Source organism: Protopterus annectens, chromosome 1.part1, assembly GCF_019279795.1.
Source record: "Protopterus annectens isolate FY-2018-M chromosome 1.part1, PAN1.0, whole genome shotgun sequence".
NCBI classification, from domain to species: domain Eukaryota; kingdom Metazoa; phylum Chordata; order Ceratodontiformes; family Protopteridae; genus Protopterus; species Protopterus annectens.
In genome coordinates, this window is record NC_056726.1 from 138,932,194 (window position 1) to 138,959,094 (window position 26,901).

Genomic DNA, 26,901 nt, shown 5'->3' on the forward strand with positions numbered 1-26,901 from the left:
ATTAACAAATCTAATGTTGCGCTAACAAAATCTAAACAATTAGAGTCAAAGCTGAAACTTGGTGTTACTAAATGGGAGCTTACAGCTTTACATAAGAGGCAATTTAGCTTATGAATGGTTCCCATAAAGGCAAATGATGGCAGTATCAAACAATGAATCTTAACCTTCAGGCAAGTCATTTGCAGTGGGCTAAGAAGTGCTGTAGTTTTAATGAACTTATTTGCAAGCATTGTCAATGTATTCTACACTAAATGTTAAATTTCTCTAATGGTCAAATTAAATCTTCAGAGAGATGTATAAAGGAAAGTTACGATTATTACTCAAATGCTAACCACTTAAAAGCATTTGCAAAATCCCCTTTTCAGGTTTCTGTCACAATATTGTAACTTGTTTCTTTTGTTCAATGACATCATTTTTTCAGTAAACATTTTATATAAAATACCCTTTAGAAAATACAAAAAGTCTTAAGGCTGCAAAACTGCATCTATCTATGTGATTAAGTTCAAATACCCAAGACATGGCAATTACAGTTCCATTGTGCAGTTTTATTTTCATTTTATATACTCTCTCTGTATATATATATATATATATATATATATATATATATATATATATATATATATACACACACACACATATACATACATATATGTGTGTGTGTGTGTCTGTGTGTGTATAGACAAATAGATAATAGATAGTGAATAGCAAAAACTGAACATAGCTGAATGAACACACATTTACCTGACTTCATGGATGGATGATAAGGAGAATGTTGATGATAACTCACATGCTCCAATATTTCCCAAAACAAAAGCCCATAATTAGAACAGATACCCCCAGCATGTTGCAGCCTTTCCAAAATTATATATATATAAACTCTTTTGGAGTAAAAACACAAATGAGGGAGTTATCTCCCCCAAGAAATGGTCACAGTTGTAGCACACTGGCAAACCACAGCAGAAGCAATTTCCTTAGCAAAACAATCACTAGCATTCCATTTGTTCCTCAGCTTCTTCTGCATATTCACATAACACTCAAACATGCATTAATGAACAAACAGCAAAATATAATTTATGTCTCAATACTAAACCCATGCAGTCACCAAACACCCCTTCCAAAATTACACATAAGCACTCACAAGATTATTCAACTTCATCATGGAACGTATAAACAAAGACATTGGTAATCTCCAAACTCTGGACCCCACCCAGTTTGGGTTTGTAAAAGGCAGATAATGTCTCCTAAACCTGATACACTTCTTTGAAGCAGTCACCAAAGCCATAGATGAGGGTAAGGTGGTTCACACAGCTTATCTAGATCTTGCTAAGGCTTTTGACACCATCCCCCACTCTGGAATTATAGATAAACTCACTAAACTAGATATAAATCCATATGTCACAAGATGGGTTGCCAACTGTCTCGCTGACAGAAACCACACTGTGAAAGTAGCAGACTCCAGATCCGTCTTTAGACCAGTGACAAGTAGAGCACCACAGAGTTCAGTCCTGGGTCCTCTCCTGTTTGCTATCTACTTTTCTGAAGTACAGGCTAACACAGAAATTCTTTGGCTAACGAAGTTTGCAGATAACTGCAAACTAGAAGCAATAATCAAAACTCCTAACGATGTGAACATCCTACAAAAGGGTCTCACTGAGACAGATGCCTGGTGGCAAAGCCATGGCCTCAAGCTCAATGCCATGAAGTGCATTGTCATCCCCTTTGGTAAAAACTCTGTACCCATGAGCTACCACACCGAAAGTATGATAAGAGACCTTGGGACACAGGTGGACAGTAGTATCTCCTTTGATAATCACATTGCCACAGTAGTCAGGAAAATCTTCTATGTGGCACACCTCATCACAAAAGTTTCTCATCCAGGAAAAAAGAGGTAATTGTTCCTCTCTACTTGTCACTTGTTAGACCCATTATAGAGTACCACACCCCTTTTGGTATGTACTTCACAAGACAGCTACAACAACTGGAAAGGCCACAGAAATACCTAACAAAGAGGATTACTGGCCTCAAACAGATGCCCTACGTAGACTGCTTCAAAAAAATCCAGCTTTACTCAGTCGCATATCGCCTACTCAGAGGTGGTCTCTGCCTAACATACAAATCTATGTCAAACCTAGAGCTGTTGGGTATGCTCCACTTAAAGAATTCCCAGTCCCACCAAGCTACATGCTCTAGGGACTGAAACCTTGTCACCACAATAAACAGAACATGCTGGAGGGATAGATTCCTGTCCCAAAGCTTGAGACCATGGCTTTGACACCAGGCATCTGTCTCAGTGAGACCATTTTGCAGGATGTCCACATCATTAGGAGTTTCAATTATAGCTCCTAGTTTGCAGTCATCTGCAAATTTAGTTAGCCAAGGACATTCTGTGTTAGCCTGTACTTCAGAGAAGCAGATACAAAACAGGAGAGGACCCAGGACTGAACCCTGTGGTACTCCACTTGTCACTGGTCTGAAGTCTGATTTGGAGTCTGCTACTTTCACAGTGTGGGTTCTGTCAGTAAGCCAGTTGGCAACCCATTTTGTGACATAGGGATTTATACCTAGTTTAGTGAGTTTATCTAGAATTCCAGAGTGGGGGATGGTGTTGAACGCCTTGTCGAGATCTAGATAGGTTGTGTGAACCACCTTTCCCTCATCTATGGCTTTGGTGACTGCTTCAGAGAAGTCTATCAGGTTTAGGAGACATGATCTGTCTTTTACAAACCAGAATTGTGTGGGGTCCAGAGTTTGGAGATCTTCAGTGTCTTAGTTTATGAGTTCCATGATGATACGTTCCATGGTCTTGCAGACCAGGCTCATCAGGCTAATGGGGTGGTAGTTCCCAGGGTCTGTTGTGCCCCCCCCCTTTGTGGAGTTGGATAACCATTGCAGTGCGCCATTCAATGGGCACAAATCCTGAGGTGAGGCTATGATTGAACATGGTACTTAGGTGGAGTGCCAGTTCATTCTGTAGTTCATGTAGAAGGCAGCCTGGGATGTTGTCAGGTCCCATAGATGCTGTGTTCTTGGCTTTGGAGAGTGAGGTTTTTACCTGTGCAGCCATGATTACAGGAACTTTGCATTCTTCCAGTATAAATATGGGCCCTTTAGGGGCGAGAGGGGGGTAAAGTTAGCAGTGAACCTATCTGCCAGGATGTTGGCAATATCAGTTGGTTCTGTATATTTAGTGTCATTGTGCTGCAACTCAGAGAAGATCTGAGTGTTGCTACTGAGATTCTTGACATAGCTATTGAATGCTTTGTGGTTGTCTTTAGAATCAGTGGCGATTTTGTTTTCATAACTAGCTTTGGAGGATTTTATGAGGGATCTCAGCTTCTTACTGAGGCTGACCGGGGAGTTCCTCCAATTGTGGGATTTTACTCTTATTTGCACAGTTTCTTTCTTCTGTTGTAGAGTTTGTTTATGGCAGAAGACCACCAGATTGGCTTCCTTTTTTTGGAGGATAGCATCTTGGTTCTGTTAGGGATAGCATATTCCATACACTCATGTAAGTGCTTATAAATTGCATTTGTGTAGGATTCAGCAGTAGTACCTCTATTGTCCATCTGCATGGGTGTCGTGAAGTTTGCCACTTCTGTCTTAAGAAGTGTGAAGTTGGCTTTGGAGACATTTTCTACTGTTGTTTTCCTAATGGGGGTGGGAGCGGGATGTGGATGTTTAGGTTGATTAGCTTGTGGCCGGATCGGACCAACATGGAGCTGACCTCTGGTGTTGAACACCAATCGCCCATGTTGGTGATAACCAGGTCTAGGATATTTAAACTTAAAAATAATCCGCTTAGGCCACTGCTTTTCCACTCGCTTTATTAAAATGAAAGTTAAACGTTAACAAATTTAAATAACGCATTTCGTCCAACTCGATGGTTGGACTTCTTCAGACAAACTGACAAACTTCTGAACAGTAGTAGAGTCTTATTTAAATAGCTCAATTTCCTTGATTTTCGCGCCATGATTGCAAACCATGACGTAATTTCTTAAAGTGAGACTGCTACTATTGCTACTACAATTTAAAATACTAACAATAGTGTTGTAGATGTTCATTAAAAATCTATTTCTATGATTTATTGTCACTATTAAACAACTCCATTTATTTATTAAAAATTAAAAAAATACTTATGTTATATTGTAATGTTATAACCACAATATTAAAAATAAGTAAAACATTAATAACCTTGAAAAATTCTCATTAAATTAATTTTAATAAATTAGTTAATTTATTTGTACCTAGAGAGCGTTCCATGTTAAATAAGTTAATAGTGATGTGCAGAAATCTTAAATATAAAACCTATTATAATAAAATTATATAATAGAATGTTAAAATTTAAAATGATTCTTTCAATAGCCTTTTATTAATTTTCTATTATTACTAACATTGTTGTTATAAATTTGGTGATAAGAATTAGTCAACTAATAATTGTGAAATAAATGTGATACTAGTTGATTATTCTATACTCTATATGTATCATTTCTATTATATTTATTTTTATTTCTATTTTTATTTTATTTTATTCTGATTTTAATATAGATTATCTCTCTAAACTTCTAAATTTTAAAAGACACATTAATGAACATTTCTCAGGATGCATAAAGGCATTAAGCCAAATCTGCCATAGTAATTCGCTTTTTTCCAGCAAGAGATTAAAAGGTCCCCCTCGAATGTCTTGCTTAATTTGATGGATTACTTTGAAACAAAAATTATGTTCAGGATGATCCATAATATGTCTTGCTAAGGCATTATCTTCCTTATGCAAATTGATGCTTCTTAAATGTTCATAAACTCTATCTCTCAGCCAACATAATGAGATGCCCATTTCAAATAGATCAGCAATAAATTTACAAGACTGGCTGTTGGCACCTATAGGCTTGTGGGAAGATAGTAGCATTAATAACAATATGGTTCAAGAGAACAATTTGGAAAAAACACTTGCTATTATCTCTTTTAGATTCCAAAATGCTAAAACATAAAAAACTCAATTTGGAAATTGAATATTTTCAGGAGTGTCTTAAACAAGAAACTGTTCCAAAGGGTCTTAGGACCTGGAGATACCCTACAGGATTGATACCCGGATCAGCATTTCATCAGGATTTGATCAAATTGTTTAATCAGCATGGGTTGCAACTGTTACAAGTAATGATTAAACATTATGCAACAATGATGCGAGAAATGCAATCTGATATTGAAATGATAGATAAACAAATTAATGATCACACCGATTTCATAAGATATAAGTATGATTATCAACACTGTTTTCAGAGTATCGAACAGCATCTGCATAAAATAAAAATAACTAAAATTAAGAAATTACAGAGGGATCAAGTGAAATATAAAGCAGGGGCAACATATCCCATGCCATCAAAGATACAGATTCAGTCCAATAACCAGGCTTGAGAAATTTTGCAAACAACTGAAATAACTGATGTAGCCACAACATCAGTTAATTCACAGCAATCTGCATTATGTAGCAACAATAATGAAAATTATATACAAGAAGATAATTTAAGGAGGAGTGATAGAATAAAAGAACAAAATAATAATAATAGTAATAATGGAAATAATTATGAACAAGGAAGTAACCAACAGGCATCGACTTCTTATGGGGTACAGGGTTTTCAATGACGGAATCAGAGAAAACAATGGAACAAGAGAAAGAATCACAACCACAAGAGATAACATATTATACTGAATCAAACTCATTGACACTAGTTAAAAATACACAACAAGATTTTTTAATTTACAACTTTTCTTCCTTTATTGTGACAGAAGAAATGGCTAACATTTTAGCAAAAGGTTTAACTTTGGTACCAACTTACAAGATGAATTTAGCACAAACAATCTGTGACATAAAGTTTTTTGTAAAAAAATTAAATCTTAGACAACTATTGGGAGAATCCAATTCGATGGATAATTCTTTGAGAGTGGCCAGTTGCTATAATCCTCCCTTGCATTTCACACTTCACACATTTGAAAAAAATGTGTGAAATTGAATTACGACAACTGGACCAACAAAGGAAGAACTATATATATAATTTATCTAAAGATGAAAGGGATAATATTCAGCTTTTAACATCAGCTAATGTTAGAATCATGAACCCGGACAAGGGAGGCGGGTTAGTAATCATGGATAGATTTGATTATAATAATAAAATTATAGATATTTTAAATACGGATTCGTATGAACAATCATCACTCAGTGAATACAATAGCTCTAATCAATTTATTAAGAGCTATTTGAATGAATTACTCATCGAGGCAAGGATTGACTCACAAGAATTTAATTATCTTTTGATGGAAGCTCCTAAAGTACCAACGATTTTTGGAGTCCCTAAAATCCATAAAGACATCAATAATCCACCATTCAGACCAATAGTGGATGGGAGAAGATCCTCCACATATGCTTGTGCTAAATATGTGGATGGGATCCTAAAGAAATATGTTTCCCTAGACAAGTGGATATTAAAAGATTCATGGGACTTCTTGGAAAAAAATAAATATCACTTATCAGCAAAATAATAATTTTATGACAGTGGATGTGAAAGATCTCTATTCCAGTATACCTCATCAACAAGGTATAGATTGGGTATTGGAAAACATGCACCAGGAAAATGCAGAACCAAATGAAATAGCTTTGGTAGGAGAATTATTGGACATAATTTTGTCTTATAACTTCATCCTCTTTGAAAATCAATTTTACAAACAATAGAAGAGGGTGTCGATGGGCTCCCCGTGTGGATCTAGCTATGCGAACTTAGTAATGTCTTATTGGGAGAAAAATTATGTATTTAGCAATGATTTCCTTAAAGGCATAATAACATTTTACGCTAGATTCATAGATGACATCATAATTATATTTCAAGGGGATGAGAAACAGGCAGCTGAAATCGTAGAAATGTTTAACAACAATACCGAATTTTTACGATTCACTTATGCATTCAATAAAGAATTTATATCATATTTGGATGTAAAGTTGACCATGAATAGATCACAAGAGGCTTATGAAGCAAATATATTCAGAAAATCGACCTACTCTAATAAATTTTTGTATTTTCATAGGGCACATCCTTTACACCAGAAAAAAATCTGTGGTCAAAGGACAGCTCGTTCGAGCTGCATGAATGATTACTAGAGACGAGAATTTTGACTTGGAATGTTTGAAGCTGAAACAAATGTTTCTCAATAGACAATACCCCATCCAATTTTTAGACCCCATAATGGAAGAAGTTAATATAAAAAGATCAAATGGTTACTTCAAACCTATATTAAAGAAAGAATATCATAATTGTTTTTCATCAGAGGGGACTCATATCCAATTTACAACAATGGAATGATCACATACTGTAAATTATAATTTGGCCTGTATAATATGATTCTCTCTGGACTTTGCTAGCATTAAAGAAATTATTCTGAAGAACTGGAATATATTTAATGAAGATCAATCATTAACATCAAAGGTAGGTTCAGAACCTAAAATTATATGGAAGAAAGGTTTTAATTTTAAAGATATTTTTCAAAGAAACAAGCCAATTTGACGACCTTCTTGAGAGGAATGGGACAATGTGGCAATTGTTCGTACTGCCATTATATGATCGCAGGAACAACAGTATGCATAAATGGAACTAAAATTCAAACTAAGGGGAAACATAATTGCAACTCAAAAGGGGTTGTTTATGTAGCAATCTGTCAGGCCTGCCCATCCTTTTATATAGGTAAGATGGAGCGAAGGCTGAGAGATAGAGTTTATGAACATTTAAGAAGCATCAATTTGCATAAGGAAGATAACGCCTTAGCAAGACATATTATGGATCATTCTGAACATAATTTTTTTTCAAAGTAATCCATCAAATTAAGCAAGACATTCGAGGGGGACCTTTTAATCTCTTGCTGGAAAAAAGCGAATTACTATGGCAGATTTGGCTTAATGCCTTTATGCATCCTGGCTTAAATGAGAAATGTTTATTAATGTGTCTTTTAAAATTAAAAAGTTTAGAGAGATAATCTACATTAAAATCAGAATAAAATAAAATAAAAATAGAAATAAAAATAAATATAATAGAAATGATACATATAGAGTATAGAATAATCAACTAGTATCACATTTATTTCACAATTATTAGTTGACTAATTCTTATCGCCACCTTTATAACAACAATGTTAGTAATAATAGAAAATGAATAAAAGGCTATTGAAAGAATAATTTTAAATTTTAACATTCTATTATATAATTTTATTATAATAGGTTTTATATTTTAGATTTCTGCACATCACTATTAATTTATTTAACATGGAATGCTCTCTAGGTACAAATAAATTAACTAATTTATTAAAATTAATTTAATGAGAATTTTTCAAGGTTATTATTGTTTTACTTATTTTTTAATATTGTGGTTAAAACATTACAATGACATAAGTAATTTTTTAATGTTTTAATAAATAAATGGAGTTGTTTAATAGTGACAATAAATCGTAGGAATAGATTTTTAATTAACATCTACAACACTATTGTTAGTATTTTAAATTGTAGTAGCAATAGAAGCAGTCTCACTTTAAGAAATTACATCATGGTTTGCAATCAATGAGTGAAAATCAAGGAAATTGAGCTATTTAAATAAGACTCTACTACTGTTCAGATGTTTGTCAGTTTATCTGAAGAAGTCCAAAAAGCGTTATTTAAATTTGTTAACGTTTAACTTTCATTTTAATAAAGCGAGTGGAAAAGCGGTGGCCTAAGCGGATTATTTTTAAGTTAAAGTTTGTGGTTTCGTAGGTCTAGGATATTGCTGTGTGGATAAGTTGATCCAAGGCATTGGAATTGATGATTTCCAGAAAACTTTGAGCAAAAGAGTTGGTACACGAGTAGTTTTCCCAGTTAATGGTGGAGTAGTTGAAATCACCCATTATTATGGTGTTGGGATGTACCTTAATATTTTCCAGTGTATCAAGAAAAGAGGAGTGGGAATCCTGGGGCATGGTGGGGAGTCTGTAGCAAGCTACAATCTGGACTGCGGTTTTGCACAGAGGTAACTGAACTTGGATAATCTCGGATGCATTATGCTGAGCAACTAGCTTGGAGGAGTGGATATCCTTAATGAATATGGACACACCTCCACCTTTAGTGTTTTGGTCCGGGTTTGGTGACCGAAAGGTGTGGTATGAATTAGAGCCTGGTAATGCAGGGGTGCTCCCTTGAGCTTTGAACCAGATCTCTGTCACTGCACAGATGTCAATGTTCTGCATTTTAAGGAGTGCCTCGAGTGAGTGCATTTTGAGGTATAGACTTCTAGCACTGAATAGCATTACCCTCAGATTTTGCTTGCTTGTACCTGTTATGGTGGTGAATTTGTCATTTGAACCTTGCCTAAAAAAGGCACTATAGGGGTGGCAAGAGCCTTTGACAGTATCCGGAATCCCAAGGGCGACAGGTGCAGGCCATCTCTGGCAAAGCAGCATGGTCTGTTGATCATGTCATCCCAGGCAGACAGATACTGGATTCCCTTAGAATGACACCAGAAGTTTAGCCAATTGTTGAAGTCAGTCATTTTGTCCTTGTACTGTGGCATCATTTTAGGTAATGGCAGGATGCTAATCAGGACTAGGGTCATACCTGCCTGGGCTACAAGATCGGAGAGCTCCTCCATGTCTCTTTTCATATAGTCCAGGGAGGTACGCCTCAGGTCATTCACACCAACGTGGACAATGACAGAGTCATATTTGTACTTGTTGTGGAGAAACCTGAGTGTGTGTGTTATATGGTGGGTCCTGGCACCCACAGGCAGCTGCCAGTAACTTTCTCCTTGTTTAGCCTGGGGAGTGGAAAATCAGTGTGCCTGACTACAGAGTCAACTATGACTAGAGCCTTGGGTATGTTATGCCTTATGGGCTGTAGTTGAGTGGCACACTGAGTATGCGGGCTGTGTGTCATTTGGGTTGTGTTGGGGGGGTGGAGGTTGTTTGCATTTCTGCTTTGGAGGTCTCGGTTGTTTGGACAGATTTTTACTGAGTGCCTCTGCGAATGTAGGTGTGTGTTTTGTGCTTCTGTGTGGGTGTTTTGGTAGTGTAGGTTTTGAGGGACTATGTGATGAGTGTGATGCTGTGCAAGTGTTTACCTACTTCTCTTGACTGTCTAGTTCAGTCTTCGGTGAAGAGAGCTTTGCTTCCAATTAGGCTATATAAGTGCATTTCTCACAGGTTGTAGTGTTGGGTCATAGGAGGAGAGGGTTGTCTGTGTACATGAGGCAATTGCTGCATTGTCCCAGGAAGGTAGACAGGAGAAAACACCGGGAGCTGGCGTTTAGACATGCCTGGATAGGTGCTTATCTATTAAGTACTAAAAACTGTTTTCCTCTAGACAAGTGAGGAAAGTTGAGTGCTGTAGTAATTTGTAGCTTATTTAGTGCTTATAACAAGTTCTGAACAAGTGCTGAGCTCAAAGAAACAGATTTGAGTGCTAAAACTAAAAAGCTGGCTAGTTGCAAGGGAAAATTTGAAGAGCAGACTTTATGGCACCAGGAATAGTTTAACCCTAGTTAAGTGGGGTGGGGGGTGCTCAGGAGCTCACAAACAGTCCTGGACACAGCAAATCCATATCTGGACAAGTCCTGCCACAGGAAAGGGGGGAAGCAAGCTTAGAATTTTTTTTTCAGTAAACATTTTTTTTTCAGTAAAAGTGGAAATGGAGAAAGCTGGAACATAAGTTAATTCAACGTTAAGAATCTGAGTGGGTTGGCCTTCACAAATGTTCTCTATTATATTGAATGAACTAATGACACTAGACTGGGAGGAGTGTCACAGATTATATATACAGTATGGGTGGGCAACTGCAAAGCCACAAAGTATAAGAACACCACAACACGAGGGAGAGAGTGTGGGTGGAAAAATTACAGTGTAGCCACTAAATGAAAGTTTTAAACAGATCAAGAAGCAAGCAGACTAGAGAATGCTTTTAACTGTAAAAAGACAGTTATAGCAATGTACACTATTAAAGTTCCTAGCTGTGCACAGAAAAGCTTGGATAGAGCACTCAGAAACAGAAAATACAACTCTCAGTATGAAAAAGCAGTTTACAGTTAAGTAATTCAGTAAACATGCAATTAGAGTAATGAAACAGTATCTAGCAATGAAAAATACAGTTAAAACAGTATAAAACTGTACATAAATGCAGTGAAACAATAAAAAAGCTTTATAATAGTGCAAAATGTAGCAGATCAACTGTATAGCACAATTATAAGCATTTTAGAAGTGCAGTTCAGTGAAATAAGTGTAAGAAATAACTTATCCTGCTCTTGGAATCTGAAGGAATTTCTGATTAGTTTCAGTAGTGAAATAGAATCTACATCCTGATAAATCCACAGCCCTAGGGCCAATAGCCTAGTACCTACCTATGAACCTATGAAAATAGCAGACATATTCAGTCCCTTAAAATAAAAGGCTTACCACTATAGTAAGGGATCCGTTTGTATTTCTTCTGTATGGCTGCCAATATCACACTCTCATATTTTAATTTTTTATTCTAGCAGAGACTTTTTTACTAGCCAACAGTGTGTTAACAGATGAAACTATAGTTAATGAAATAACCACAACAATATAAATCAATTAGCCTGCATTATATAGCTTAACAGAAAACATTGATTTGCCTAAGATATATCAATACTGAAAATAATAAACATTAACTATATACATTTAAAAAAATGAGAGGTCTAAGGGTATTTCAAAAGAATACATGACATTAAAAAGATGCAAAAATATTGTACTACTACTACTACATATGTGTGTATAACTGTAGAAAATCTGGTTAACCATTACAAATGTCCAATGTCATGTAAATAGATAAAGCAACCCATTCTGAGATTAATCAAATTGTAGACCAAGGATGAAAACTGACCAGACATTTGATTGATTGGTCTGAGAAGTGGTCCTTCTTAGAGTCCAAGTCTCAAGAGTTTTGCAGATAAATTTGGAAAATTCCCATCTCCTTTATAAGATCCACATATGAGGTTTGCCCTGTGAGAGATGAGTGGGGATCTTGCAGTGTAATGCAATATAGACCCTGACTACTTTGGAGAGTTTTAGTACCCATGATTGCCATATCTTACTATTGTCAGAAGGGGGTTGAAAATATCTTGCCTACAAAGTTGTTTTGGAGCATGGTAATGTAATATTCAGAAACCTTTCAACAAAGGTGACTACCTCGCTCAGTAGTTGTAAGGCATGAGGGCACTCCCTAAATTTGCAAACCATACTTAGATATGATGACTTGCAGTCATATTAGCCAGATTATCTCCAGAATTGTTTTAGATGGTACCCTTTAACCTTGATGAATAAAAAAGACCATTTTCTCAAAGGCATAGGAGTTTTGCCTTTTTTGCATTTAATCTTCTTAATAAAGGAATTGATAAAAACCTCAAGAGTCTGGATCCCCATTTTTAGAAGCCAGCAATGTAGCTTTGTTAAAGTGTCTAATTTATGTGGGTATATAAACACTTGATAACACTGAGAATCATGGAGTATGTCATTTTTAAATTCACTGTAACAAACCTCAATATTCCTTTTGTGAATGGGAAGAGAACCCAAAGATAAATGGCAAAGGTAGATCTAGAAATCATGTAACAAAGCTGAAGAAGTTTTCAAAAGGAGGCAAACATTTGTCCTCATTTATTTCTAAGCTCTTCAGAACTACATAAAATCTTTTTTCTAATTACCCTAATAGTTAAATCATATAGCCATTGATTTCCCTGGTTTGCCCATTCAGGACTGTGAAAAGGGGAGCTGTCAAAGATGAAGTGTGGATTTTCCCATAATAGGATGGCCAAGTCACATGTGTTACACTAGCTGATGAGTTTAGCTAGCTTTTTAAAAGCCAGATAGTTATGATATAATAAATGCCAGTCCTTAGGTTGCTTGGATGGAGTCTGAGGATACCAGCTAAGCTCTCATATTGAGAAAGAGCATGATTCACCCTTCTAATCCAACAATTATAGGAAGATTTCCATGATGCAAAGAAAAAAAAACCTCTAGCTTGTCCTTGACAGTATGGGATAGCTAGGGCAATCAAAGAAATTGGAGTTAATCTAGTAGCCCGATCCACTCTTTCCCTTTTCTCATGTCACGCAAATATATCAACAAAGTCCTTAGCTTCTTTAATCAGGGGCATGAGACTTGTGTAGAATTATGTCTAGAGATATAAAATAAGAGGGATATGAACATTTTGACTGCTGAGATATGACCCAACAAAGAGCAAAACAATTTCCTCCAAGAGATGACTCAAACAAAAACTTTGTTGCAGATTTCTCTCAGGTTGAATAATAACATGCTCTGAATGTCAGGGTGAAAATTGATCCCTGAATTCCAAGGGCTACATTTAACCTAATGAAAAGGAGGAAATGCAGTGTTAATAGATAACTGCTGGCTAGCTGAATTAATAGGAAAGAAAAATGAGTCTTAGAAGCATTGATCTGTAGTTCTGAAATGTCATCACATTTATCCAGTAATACTTTAATGGTAGGAAAATCTTGCGATGGTTGCTAGTGAAGATGATGCAGTCATCTGCAAACAGAAGTGTCTTCATTTCTAGGTCATACAATGAGCATCCTGTAAGAGTGGGGAATAATTCAATAGTCTATAAGGAGTTCAATGGCAAAAAAGGAAAAGTGTGGTAATAGTGGGCATCCTTGGCAAGTGTCTTTCCATTGAGGAAAAGGATCATACAACAGACCACTGGAAACATTGAGACATGGAGAGCTTGATGCAAGACTAGGACTATAGTAATAAATTCTGCGGGGAGTCCATGAGTATCCAGCACTCCCACAGACAAGTCCAACTTATGGAGTCAAAGGCTTTTTCAAAATCCCCTAAAAGAGCAGCTGCTAAGTCAGGCACATTCTTCAAACCCTGAAAGTATAGAAGTAAGGTACATAAATGTTCAGAACTGATTCTGCATTTAAAAAAACTGACTCACATTCTCATAATTATAGAAAGGAGGATGAAATCTATCCTTTGGGCCAAAACCTTAGCATTACATTTTAATATCACCATGTCAGAGAGCTATGGGGCTGTAGTTAACTAATAAAGTATGATCTGTCTGTGGTTTAGGAAGTACTGTGAAAGTGAAATAAAGGGAAGAAGCATTGATCAACCTTTTAAGAGGAAATGAGTCATAGGTTCATAGGTTCATAGGTAGGTACTAGGCTATCGGCCCAAGGGCCTACACAAGCCTAGCCAACAAGGTTCCCTGGCTTACGCCACCCAAGCAAGTTATTTTCCTGTGCCACTGACGAGCAGACACACAGAAGTGATCCCCAGGGTGTATTTCCTATTTTCCATCAACTCATCAAGATTTTTCTTGAAGAGTGCTAATGAAGAACTTTGCTTGACATAGATGGGTAGCCTGTTCCAGAATATGGGAAATCTCTGGGATAGGAACCATCCCTCCAGCATGTCCTGTTTATTGTGGTGACAAGGTTTAGGTCCCTAGAGCATGTAGCTCTGAGGAATTGGGATTTCTTTAGGTGTAGCATGCCCAACAGCTCTGGGTTTGACATAGCTTTATATGTTAGGCAGAGATCACCTCTGAGTAGGCGATATGCTATGGAGTAAAGCTGGAGTTTTTTGAGGTCGTCAGTGTAGGGCATTTGTTTGAGGCCAGTAATCCTCTTTGTAAGGTACTTCTGTGACCTTTCCAGCTGCTGCGGATGTCTTGTGAGTTACATTCCAAAAGGGGCGTTGTACTCTATAATGGGTCTAATGAGTGATGAGTAGAGGGTAACAATGACCTCTTTCTTTCCTGGATGAGAACCCTTTTATGATGAGGTGTGCCACGTAGAAGGACTTCCTGACTACTGTGGCAATGTGACTATCAAAGGAGAGACTACTGTCCACCTGGATCCCAAGGTCTCTTATCACGCATTCCGTGTTAAGTAGATTGCTGCCTATGTGGTATTTCATGGGTACAGAGGTTTTACCAAAGGGGATGACACTGCACTTTTTGGCACTGAGCCTGAGGCCATGGCTCTGACACCAGGCATCTGTCTCAGAGAGGCCCTTCTGTAGGATGTTCACATCATTTGGGGACTTCACTATGGCTCCTAGTTTGCAGTCATCTGCAAACTTCATTAGCCAGAGGCCTTCTGTGTTAGCCTGTACTTCAAAGAAGTAGATACCAAACAGGAGCGGTCCCAGGATGGAACCCTGTGGTACTCCACTTGTCACTGGTTTGAGGTCAGATTTGGAGTCTGCAACATTTACAGTGTGGGTTCTTTCAGTGAGCCAGTTGGCAACGCATCTTGTGACGTAGGGATTTATGCCTAGTTTATTGAGTTTAGCTATAATTCCAGAATGGGGGATGGTGTCGAAAGCCTTGGCAAGGTCAAGATAGGCTGTGTGAACCACTTTACCCTCATCTACGGCTTTGGTGACTGCCTCAAAGAAGTCGATCAGGTTCAGGAGGCATGATCTGCCTCTTACAAACCCGAACTGGGTGGGATCCAGAGTTTGGAGGTTACCGAGGTCTTTGTTTATGAGTTCAATGATGATACGTTCCATGGCTTTGCAGACCAGGCTCGCCAGGTTAATAGGTCTATAGTTCTCGGGATCAGTGGTGGCTCCCCCTTTGTGGAGTGGGATAACTGTTGCTGTGTGCCATTCAGTGGGCACAAAGCCTGATGCGAGGCTATTATTGAACATGGTGCTTAAGTGGGGAGCCAGTTCATTCTGAAGTTTGTCTAAAACGCAGCCTGGGATGTTGTCCGGTCTTATGGATGCTGTGTTTTTGGCTTTAGAGAGTGCAGCTTTCACCTGCGTAGTTGTGATTACAGGGACACTGCATTCTTCCTGTATAGATATGGGCCCTTTAGGGGGTGAGGGGGGGGGTAAAGTTAACACTGAACCTATCTGCCAGGATGTTGGCAATATCAGTTGGTTCTGTAATTTTCATGCCTTTGTGCTGTAACTCAGAGCAGATCTGGGTGTTGCCATTGAGATTATTGACATAGCTATAGAATGCTTTGTGGTTGTCCTTGGAATTAGTGGCAATTTTATTTTCATAGCTAGCTTTGGAGGATCTTATAAGGGATCTCAGCTTCTTACTGAGGCTGACCAGGGAGCTCCTCCACTCATGGGATTTTACTCTCTTTTGCAACGGTTTCTTCCTTCTATTGTACAGTTTGTTTATGGCAGAGGAACCACCAGATTGGCTTCCTTTTTTTGGAGGATAGCGTCTTGGTTGTGTTTGGGATAGCATGATCCATGCACTCATGTAGGTGCTTATAGAGCGCATTTGTGTAGGATTCAGCAGTTGTAACTGTATTGTCCATCTGCATGGGTGTCATGAAGTTCACTACTTCTGTCTTAAGAAGCATGAAGTTGGCTTTGGAGAAATTTCTTACTGTGGTTTCCTTAATGGGGGGTGGGGGTTGGGTGTGGATAGCAAGGGTGATTAGCTTATGGTCGGATCGGACCAGCGAGGAGTTGACTTCAGGTGTGGAACACTGGTCACTCATGTTGGTAATGACTAGATCTAGGATATTGTTGCCCCTGGTGGGGGTGTGGATAATTTGATCTAGGGCATTGGAGTTTATGAATTCCAAAAAGCGTTAAATGAGAGTCAGAAAGTAAAATCAGACTTAGGCCCAGCAAGTTGCATAGGGCAACATAAAGCTCAGCACTGAGCTCATATGGCCCTGGGATCTTTCATAAAGCTCAGCACTGCGCTCATATGGCCCTGGGATCTTTCATAAAGCTCAGCACTGTGCTCATATGGCCCTGGGATCTTTCATAAAGCTCAGCACTGAGCTCATATGGCCCTGGTATCTTTCATAAAGCTCAGCACTGAGCTCATATGGCCCTGGGATCTTTCATAAAGCTTAGCACTGAACTCATATGGCCCTGAGATCTTTCCCTTTTGCATATAACAGATAGTTTGTGTGACTTTTTTTTCAGCAATAGGAGCCTTTAACAGAGTTAAATGAGAGTCAGATAGCTTGGGAAAATCAATCTTAGGTAGACATTTTTGAAGTATTGCATAAGGGAAATATTAAGCATGATAATCTTTGTAGAGGTTTTGATCCAGTTAATTTCCATATGACCTCCAATTAATTATAGCGGCAGACATTGTCTAATGCCAAAGATGATCGTGGCTTTCTGCCTAAGCTTGAATCTATTTGCTAAAATTCTCCATGGCCTATTCCCTTTTGCATTGGCTTGAGTTGCTACACACTCCAAATAAAGCTGCTCCTTTTCTTTTAATTTTATGCCCTAATGTTCATCCATTGTTTTGCACTCCTTAAGGACTCCTTATGTAAATCTGAATCTTGAAAATGAGCATTTTTACATTTTTTCTATAGTGTGGTCACTAATTCTCAAGAATTACAATTTTGTCATCCAATGAGTTAATTAGATTAGCTTTATCCTATGTAAATATGCTTTTAGGTTACATTTAAAAGATTCCCACCATACTTTACTACTCATAGCTATAGTATGATTAAACTGTAAAATAAAAAGAGCTTGAATCTACTTCATAGTACTGCTATCTTTCAAAATTAAGGGAGACGTGATGTTATGAGATAGTGCCATCTGTGCTTGGGAGAGTAGGGCAGTGTATATGTACATATGCCAGCATAGTTAGCTGGAGTTTTGCAAAGAATTTTGTCATTTGACTATCACACTGATTTTTACAGATGGTTGAGTTAAAATATATTTGTAAAGTTACATGTGTTAAAAATGCATCAACAGTAGGTCCTGATAGACAGAAAGAATATGTGCATGTGTATTAGGTTGTATTTTTGTAACTGATCAAATGTGTATGTTTATCAGAGAACCCTGGAAGGTGGAAAGTTTGAAATTATGTTATAGCTTTCAGATGCTGCCACATATATTATCAAAGCTGTGTGTGTATTGTACTAGAATGAGGTGACCAGAGGTGATGTCATCATCTAACCAGCATATGGTTCCTTTGGAACTCTAGCAGCAGCACTTTGTAACCTGACAGGAAAGATTTCTGACAGGATATATATTTAACTCATCCACACAGACATAGAGAGACATCATATGGCTTTTGCTGTGGTAAGACACTCAGCACACATCAGCTTGCCTTGCTTTAGTAAGTAGTCAGTGAACAGTAATTCTTTTGACTGTCAGGGACATTTAGTGAGAATAGTTTAGTATTGTTTTCTGCATCTGTGAGAAACTATCCAACTGTATCATTGTTTATATCTCTGTGGTTGAAACTCTGTTGTTTATCATATTCAGTATTTATTTTACTATATATTTTTAAATATTTTAATACCTTTCATTGTGGGTGGTTCTTTAGAAAATACTTTTAACATATTGAGAGTACTTGTGCTTGTTTTAGTGACACTGTGGCTGCTACTGAGAACCTTGTTGCTTTGGTCACACCCTACCATTTGTATTAGTATTAATTTTACACAGTATAATTAGGTACCCTTTGTAAGAGCCTTAGGGTAGCTGACTGGTGGCAGCATGATTACCTCGGAGTCTGGGCAGAAAGGAGCACAGCTAGTAAATCGGTACCAGCTTTTCCCAGGGGTTTTCTATTTTTCTATTGTTTGTATTAACGACATTCTGTCGGCTGCAATGTGCCGAAAAACAAAATGTTGAATGCACAAACAGTTTTGCACCAGATAGTCAACTCCACTAATGCGAATGGACAACTGCATTCACATAAGTGTAAATTGACTATCTGCATGTTGATCGCCGTACAGTGGGGAGTGGAAATTCATCCACATCCCCACTGTAGTGTGATCTCGGAGTTAGAATATATAAGTAGGGGGTTGGTGGTGCAGGGGGGCTTGTCCCCTTGCAAAAACATGATAGCTGTATAGGAGTTTGATTTACATCAGCTCCTATATGGGTATGATGTGGTGGTTTCGACAACAATGTTGAGTCAAATGAGTCGAGCATTTGGTTCGAGGTTGTGAACATTAGTGTTTTTTTACTTTCGGTATTACCATTTGTTTATTTGAACGAAAATGTTTTTCCATTCGAATAAACAATAGTAAACCTTTCCCGGGTGTGTATGCATGTGTGAAACTGAAATATCCAAGTGTGTGTGTCAGCTACTGGGAGCAGTTACACAGAGCTTCAAAGGGGTCAGTGTCGGGGTTTGTGTAGGTATGGAGACAGAAAGAGAGTCCAGCTCCAGGTCTGGAGCATGCTCCCTGTGTGCTCTTAAGGGAAATTGTGCTTGGTGCAGGAAGGTGCATCTGAAAATACTATGTGAATCCATCTTTGCTCTTAGTGACTATACCTCACTGGAGTTAGTGGTGAGGATTGAGTTTTCTTGATTGCTGGCCTGGAGTAGAGACCCATCATAGGATCCATTTGCCACTTTCTCATTTAGGTGAAGAGGTTTGGGGGATAACACTAAGATAAACTGCCTCATGATCAGTGTTAGGATCTGATAAGACATCAGTTCTAACTACTTGAGAAATGAAATCCATGGCAATTAAAAAGTAGTCTATCCTACTCCTACAAGTGTCTCGCAGGGAAGTATATGTATAAGTAATAAATGTGGAGTTCAGTGATCTCTAAATATTTGAAATAATGCTACGAACCAAGGCAAAAGTAAATAATCCAAGAAGAACAAAGCTCAAGTCCAGTGAAGCAATAATACCACCTCTTTATTAATCGACACAGAAAATGGGTAAAAAAGCACTCCAAACCACACAATAGCAAGTAAGACCAAACAGTAAAAGATTAAGCGCTTTCATCCACTGAATCGTGGACTTCATCAGAATCAAACAAACGAATTGGATGATTCATTTTAAACACTTTTTGGCGCCAACTTTTTGTTAAATTTAAAAACATATTCCTCTTGCTTTTTTTAAAAAACATACCACTTTTTCTTACAATAACATTGCATAGTTTCAGAAAATAAATTCGTATACAATTATAACCATACAAACATTGCCTGCATTAATATATTAAATGCTTTTAAATGTCTTTAAATATGTTAAATAACCTATCAATCATTTCATAAATACATCTAAAAACAGTCCATTTGATCATATTGTCCTATAAATTATCCTAACGTTATACCTAATGTTAGTATAATTAAATAAAGGTAATATATGATTTTGATATGACCATCTCTTGTATAATATTCTTTCAAAGACTAAAATTCATATTAAATTAGATCTACCTCCCCTATAATTCTTATATTATAGTGCATGTGTGTATGTAAATTAAAGGGTGATGAGCAGGCTAAGTCTGTTTTGCACCAATATAATGGATTTAACATATTCAATTACACTGACTTAACAATTGGAAAGGAATATTTTTCTCTTTTCTCAAAAGGTTTGAAATATGTGCCAAATATGAACTTCAGGGTAGTTGATAGTGTAACTGACATTAAAAAAATACACTAGAAAATTGAACTTGGCCTTATATTTTAAAGATGGCACTAGAGAGATAGGAAATAGTGATCTGAAGAAAAAAAGTACATTTATGCCACCCCCACACCCACAAGTCTCACTTTTTGAGAAATTAATTACAAGGGATTTATACTTGTTAAATAGCAAAACAAGGGAAGGCAGAAATTATAGTAATTTAAAAGAAGAGGAGGTCCTATTATTACAACAATTAATGAATGATAGGACAGTTAGGGTTATGAAGCCCGACAAGGGGGGGGGGCATAGTATTGTACGATAGTAATGAATATACTAGTAAAATGTTTAATATATTAGTTAATTCAGGGAATTATGACATTTCGCTTAATCAGATCAATTTGGGATATAGACAAATTAATATGTATTTGGAAGATATGTTATTGGATGAAAGAATTAATTTAGATTTGTATAATTTTATGAAAGTGGATTATCCCATAATAGCAACCATAGTTGGAGTGCCCAAAGTTCATAAAAATATACTTGACCCACCTTTTAGACCCATCATTTCGGGCAGTCGGTCGAAGACTTTCCCTATGGGACAAGTGATAGACAAATGGTTGAAACACATCTATACAAGGGTGCCCCATTTAATAAAAGACTCCTGGATGTTCTTGGGATTATTGACGGCAGATATTTGGAAAAAGGAGTTGATATATGTGACTATTGACGTAATAGATTTATTTTCCTGTATACCTAAGGAACAGGAAATGCAGAGTTTTAGTAACAGTATTCACGAATATTCCACCTTAGATTGGGATCAAAGCAAGGTAATATTGGAATTGATGAGTATTATACAGGACCATAACTATATTTATTATGAAGGTGAGTACTATAGGCAGACTAGAGGAGTAGCTATGGGGGCAGCCTGTGCCCCCATATTTGCAAACCTAGTTCTTTTGGATTGGGAAAAGGAAAATGTATTCAAAAGTCAATATTATAAGTATATAATATTATATACAAGATTCCTTGATGACATATTTATTTTATGGGAAGGACAGGAAAAGATATTAGATGAATTTGTAAAATATTTGAACAATACCAGTCCATTCCTTAAATTTACATACAACTATAGTAAAATAGGAATTTCATATTTAGACACTTTTGTGACTAGCACAAATGATGGCTTTTCTTCTCGTATTTATAGAAAAAATACGTTCTCAAATAATTACCTAGAATATACGAGTTTTCACCCCTTGAAAATGAAAAAGAGCATTTTCAAGGGGCAATGCATACGGGCAGCATGAATGACTTCAAAGCAAAATGAAATGTTAGAGGAAATGGAATTTATCAGTAAACTATTTCTAGATAGGGGGTACCCTAAATATTTAATACAAGAAGTCAAAACTTATGTTATAGAGCAGTGGGGGAATAAATATTTCCCTGTTTTGGGCCGATCCTGTCTTAGTAATACAACAGTGCAGGATGATGACAAAGGATACAACAGGGCATGCATATTATATTATACTCCACAGGTAAATTATATTAAAGAAATGGTAAAAAAATATTGGAATGCATTTTTCATTGATACTGATTTAAGGAAAGTATTGGGTGAGACACCTACTTTTGTATATAAAATGGGAATTAATATGAAGTCTCTATTGGAAAGGAATATAGGTCATAATAGGGACATTAGAAATAATAGAGGAATCAGGAAATGTGGAAGCTGCCAGTATTGCAAAGTCATTAATGAAGATGAAAATATGGTCCTGGACAACATAAATAGGACTAAAGTAACATTCGTTAGAGGTAATTGCAACACTATGAACATTGTGTATTATTTGGCTAAATGTTTTAAATGTAGTTGTTATTACATTGGTAAAACCAAACGAAAATTTAGAAGGAGAATATATGGACATCTATATGCAGTTAAAAAGAAGGATACTAGTAATGCATTAAGCCGACATGTGCAGGAGACAGACAATACACATTATTTCAAGTTTGCAGTTTTAGAACGTGTGAATTTTAACATCAGAGGAGGCAATTTTAGGGCTTATATAGCCAAGAGAGAGGCAAAATGGCAAATACTTACTGACGCTTCCACCAAGCCAGGATTAAACGACTATATATCGTTAAGACCTTTTCTATCTTAAAGTTCATTATTCATGTTTATCAATGACATTCATTATGGCACTCATATTAGGATAGACGTAAAGAGTGTACACAGCTCTGCCATAAAAATTACATTGAACAAGTATGAATTTATTAATTTATTTATTTATTTAACATTATTCACTATTTATATATTTTTTTCATTTATTTATTTAAATGCATATATATATATATATATATATATATATATATATATATATATTATTACATACATTTACACCTATGTATTAGTTTTACTATATAGCATTTTTTAGCACACTCTGGGTCATTAGATTTCTTTAGGTCTTTTTTAGATCTTTTTTAGATCTTTTAATTTTTAAGCATTTTTTATTTCTGATACGAACTTTATTACTATGTTGACATACAATAGAGTCAAAGGATTTTATGCAGTATTATATCTATGTTTTTAATTTACATACACACATGCACTACAATATAAGGATTATAGGGAAGGTAGATATAATTTAATATGAATTTTAGTCTTTGAAAGAATATTATACATGTGATGGTCATATCAAAATCATATATTACCTTTATTTAATTATACTAACATTAGGTATAACGTTAGGATAATTTATAGGACAATATGATCGAATGGACTGTTTTTAGATGTATTTATGAAATGATTGATAGGTTATTTAACGTATTTAAAGACATTTAAAAGTATTTAATATATTAATGCAGGCAATGTTTGTATGGTTATAATTGTATACGAATTTATTTTCTGAAATTATGCAATGTTATTGTAAGAAAAAGTGGTATGTTTTTTAAAAAAAGCAAGAAAAATATGTTTTTAAATTTAACAAAAAGGTGGCGCCAAAAAGGGTTTAAAATGAATCATCTAATTAGTTTGTTTGATTCTGATGAAATCCATGATTCAGTGGATGAAAGCGCTTAATCTTTTACTATTTGGTCTTAATTGCTATTGTGTGGTTTGGAGTGCTTTTTTACCCATTTGCTGTGTCGATTAATAAATAGGTGGTATTATTGCTTCACTGGACTTGAGCTTTGTTCTTCTTGGATTATTTACTTTTGTCTTGATCTCTAAATATTTGCTAAGCCTAGTCTGCTGCTTGACTCATTTCTAAGCCATTGTGATCTGAAATATTTTTCCAGTTTCAGATTACTTCAGTCCCTGATAAAATTCATAACTACATTAAAATTCCCCAGCTAAAATAACCTTATTTGTATCTTCCAAAAATAAGGATTCAATTTTACTAAATAATTCTACAAAAAAGGTGGACTCAGCCTCTTTACACCTAATGTCTAAGTACTCTCTGGGGAAGAGTCCCCCCCCCCCACTAGGCTCCATATTCTACATTTATCTGAGCACTGTTGCTTTAACTGCCACCCCAAGGACTTATGAATCCCAAGTAGTACTCCTGCTTTATATTTTTGGTTAAGGCTATAAATGAGTTCCACTTCAAAAAAGTTTTCAAGACTCTTGTGCGCCTCTTAGCAATATTACACTTCTGTGCAATAAGAATATCACATCTTTTTTTTTTTCTTTATGACTGTCCTATTTAAAAGGCAATAGAGACCTCTCATTTTGCTTCATAGAACATAACAAAATATAAAAAGCCAAAACAGTTGACACTTATGCTGTTTAACTAATGAGATCTGTAAAAAATACACAATGCAACCAGTTCTAGTTTATAGTCAGTGTTGTCCCATTTCCTGTCTAGCTGGCTTATCAAAATATTGTTTTTGAATATAACCCACACAGAAGCAGAGCAGGCTCCAGCTCAAGGCAACCTAGACAGCTGTCATGGGTCAGTAGATGTCTGGGGGCCTGGCTGGCTTCATAAAAAGAAGTGTTTTTCTTCACTTTAAAAAATACCTCTCTCCTCTCACTTTAAAAAAAGTAAAATTCTGCTACCTCCCTAGCATACATGCATACCTAATCGTAAACATGTACATTCCCATTTCAGTACTGGAGATTTCTCCGGCATGGGATATTTGAGTTTGCTGACCAGCATCAACAAGGACTTGAAATGTGTAGGATGGCTACAAATCATCAGTGATATTTTCAACAAGGATGTTTAGCAAAGAACTGAATCTACAATAGCTCAGTTTATTTTGGGATGGTGGAAGAAGCTGTTGTATCAAGGTCTGTGGGTATATTATCTTACATTTTTTTGAGGATGAACTAAGGGTTAGTTTTCCCAACCACCAGTACCAGAATAGCTGGAAAGGGAGGTGACTTCCCATTAGTCAGTTGCTCAGTCACCTTTTCACTAGAGGATAGGAAGGATGAAGCAGATTCTGAGATCCAGGAGCACAGACCTGAACATTGGCTTAGCAAGTAGGAGAGACAGTGTTTGACATAGGCCAAACAAGAGGAACTGACTACTGAGGAGACTGAGTCCAGTCATTTAAAACTGTGACACCTGTTCCAGAACTCTGATGCAACTGTGTCACAGCTGCAAAATATCATATTTTTTAACAGTGAAGTCTTTCTTTGTGGATACCATTTCAGAATGCCGTACTGCCATCACTTACTTATATAAAAAAAGCATAGATGTTGACAAAAGAGGCTATGAAGTAGGAATTCAAACTGCCTATCAGTGCCACAATAACAACATATTGACTTGGGCGAAAAAGTGGAGAAGAAATATTCAAAGGGAGGACTTGATCAATTTTATGTGTGGGAAGATTCCACCTCCAAAAAACTCAAGAACTCCCCATAAATTGAGCTGAATGAAGTTAAATAGGTTAATCAGCACAGACTGATTCACAGCCTTTTTGAGAAGACATAACATTACATGGCAACTCATTGTCATTAGGCTTTTACCTATAAATGGATTTCCTGGGAATTGTTTTAGCAGTAACATAAGAGGATAAGTTATCTTAATTTAATATTCTGGCAGCATGTTAGCATGTTCTGTGCATCCCATGGGATGGGTAGTTTTTCCCTTCTCCACACCCTTCTTAAAGTGATAGGCCGTTATTTTTTGGTTACTTTCACAGCTCAAAACAGCATCAAATCAGAGAAGCCTCCATCATGGGAGGCTACAGGTGAGTGAGATATGGATATCGATTTATGAAATGTGCAGGGTGGCAAGCAATGCACCGTTACAGTGCTCATGGAACTGTGTGTGTGTGTGTGTGTGTGTGTGTGTGTGTGTGTGTGTGTGTGTGTGTGTGTGTGTGTGTGTGTGTGTGTGTGTGTGTGTATGTGTGTGTGCATGTGTGTGTGTGTGTGTGTGTGTGTGTGTGTGTGTGTGTGTGTCTGCAAAATAAAAAAAAAGCAAATAGCACTTCAAGCTGCTAGCAGTGTTTTGGGGAGCAAAATCCAAATGCTCCCGTGTGCAGCCTGAGTATGAGTTACATACTACAGTCACTTTTTGCTTGTCTTAATAAAGATAAGCTCAAATAAAGAAAGTCAATTGTTTGAGTAGGAGCAACTCAGCTGTATATGAATCAGTGTGACTTGCTAAAAGTTACTGACAGAAGACATAAACTTACTAGATGTTATAAGAAGCAAACCCTAGTCCTGACAACATTTATTTATTTATCTATTTATTTATTTGGCATTGGTTTACCAGGAAAGTTAGACTGGGTCATGCGGTATCCATTTTCAACACAGGGTCAGGGAAAAAAGCTCCAGATACATATGGTTAACAGAATGAAAAACTAGACAGACATAATAATGTCATAACAATCAAGCACAAATATGAAGACAACACATTACCTTGTCAGAATGAGAACTTAGATATAATAAAGGCATAACATCCATGCACAAAACTTGAAAACTACACATTAATTTGTCAGAATAAAAACTCAACAGACATAATAAAGTCAGTGTTCAAGCACAAATTATATGGAACACCTGATAATAGGAAGATGTAGCATTACTTACACAATAGATAATTATCATAAGAGAATATGTGTGTGTGTGTGTGTGTGTGTGTGTGTGTGTGTGTGTGTGTGTGTGTGTGTGTGTGTGTGTGTGTATATATATATATATATATATATGGTTCTAGGTTATAACACCGACAGCACACAACATCGACAACGACATCACCGACACCACATCATCGACAGCTCACAAACACGACACCACACACACACTCAACACAGCATCCAACAACCAATAAACAAAACAAATTCCCTGACCAAAAACCACACACACAACACAAGCACACCTAAATCCTAACAAACAAACACTAAACCTTACATACACAACTATCCACTACCCTAACCGAAACCCTAACCCTAAGGTCCGTCACTATTGCACACTAACCTAACCCGCTCCCTGACCCTAACTCACTTAACCAGCCCCTAACCCAAAACATTCACTACTGCACCCTTACCTAACTCGCGCCCTAACCCTAACTCACTTAAACTTCCCCTAACCCAAAACATTCACTACTGC

At 36.7% G+C, this 26,901-nt stretch overlaps 1 pseudogene; it reads left to right on the forward strand.

The window, feature by feature from the left end:
- Positions 1–5,633: 5,633 nt before the first annotated feature.
- Positions 5,634–25,223, forward strand: LOC122814259 (annotated as a pseudogene).
- The last annotated feature ends 1,678 nt before the right edge of the window (positions 25,224–26,901 follow it).